Source organism: Mesitornis unicolor, unplaced genomic scaffold, assembly GCF_000695765.1.
Source record: "Mesitornis unicolor isolate BGI_N332 unplaced genomic scaffold, ASM69576v1 scaffold19379, whole genome shotgun sequence".
NCBI classification, from domain to species: Eukaryota; Metazoa; Chordata; class Aves; order Mesitornithiformes; family Mesitornithidae; genus Mesitornis; species Mesitornis unicolor.
The window spans coordinates 12111-13275 of NW_010208188.1; positions in this window are offsets into that span (position 1 = coordinate 12111).

Genomic DNA, 1165 nt, shown 5'->3' on the forward strand with positions numbered 1-1165 from the left:
ATTGAATTGAAAAAGAGGTTGAATATGCAGAGAGAAGGGGAAGAACAGCCAGAAGTGCAACAGCTGCCTTGTCTGATGAATATGACCAGTGAGAGCGTTCAGTTACTTTTCTGGGGATCCACACTGCAGTTTCTCGGTGTTCATAAAAAGAAGGTATATCCCCACCACGCTAAGGAAAGTTTTGTTTGTGCTTCAGTGGCTCCAGAGTACTTAAGGTTTCTGTGTCTGTGAAGCCACTGTAACACGGTTTTGTCACAGGAGTTTCATAATTAGATGAGTGCCAGAACGGAGTGTAAAGGCCCTCCTTGCGTGCCTGTTTCACATTTGCCACTTCAGTGCCTTTGGCCAGTGCCTGGGACTCAGGTCTGTGTGAACAAGAGCCAAATAATCATTAAAGTATATACTCTTCTCTAGTATGCAGTCTCTTAAGGTCGCACAGGAATAACTAAGGTGAATCAAGGTGAACCTCTAACAACTCTGAGTAGTATTGGCCTTTGAGGCTACTACTGTAAAGGCTGTAAGATGTGTTTCCATGTGTACTGTGCTGGAAAACAGGAAATCCACATTTTATTTTGGTTGGGATGTTTTTGGTTTGGGCTTTTGGTTCTTTGTTTTTGTAAAACAGTCATGGCTATTGATCTTTAAAGGGCTTTTTGTGAAATGGGAATTCACTTTTCAGTTAAAAAGTTTTGTCAGATTTATAGCTGCATATGTTCAATCAAAGTGCTTGAAAGTGCTACCTAATTTATATTGGTTTTGTCATATTTTGAATCATGGTGCTTTTTCCTGAGCTCACTAATGAAAAGTGTGTGCAAAAAGCCCAATCTTGCCTCTTCCCACCCAGTAAAAAGGCATAAGAAGGTATCTGAGCTCTAATCCTATAATCATACTGTTTTTCTCTAGGGCAAACAATTTATGGTTTATTTTCTTGGCTTGAGCTTTCTCTTCATCATTTACACCAAGTGTAAATCATATTATGTTTGCTTAGTGGACAGATGAAGGTTTCCTGTCTCCTAGTTGCTTGCTGAGGATCTTCTGTGATCCTGTCAGTGCGTGTGACGTAAGTGGATGTAAAGATCTCATTTATCACTTCCAAAATGCCCATCCTAAACATTAATTTTGCCGTTTCACTTTTGAAGTGGTTTGAAGTTTGACATCCAACTGA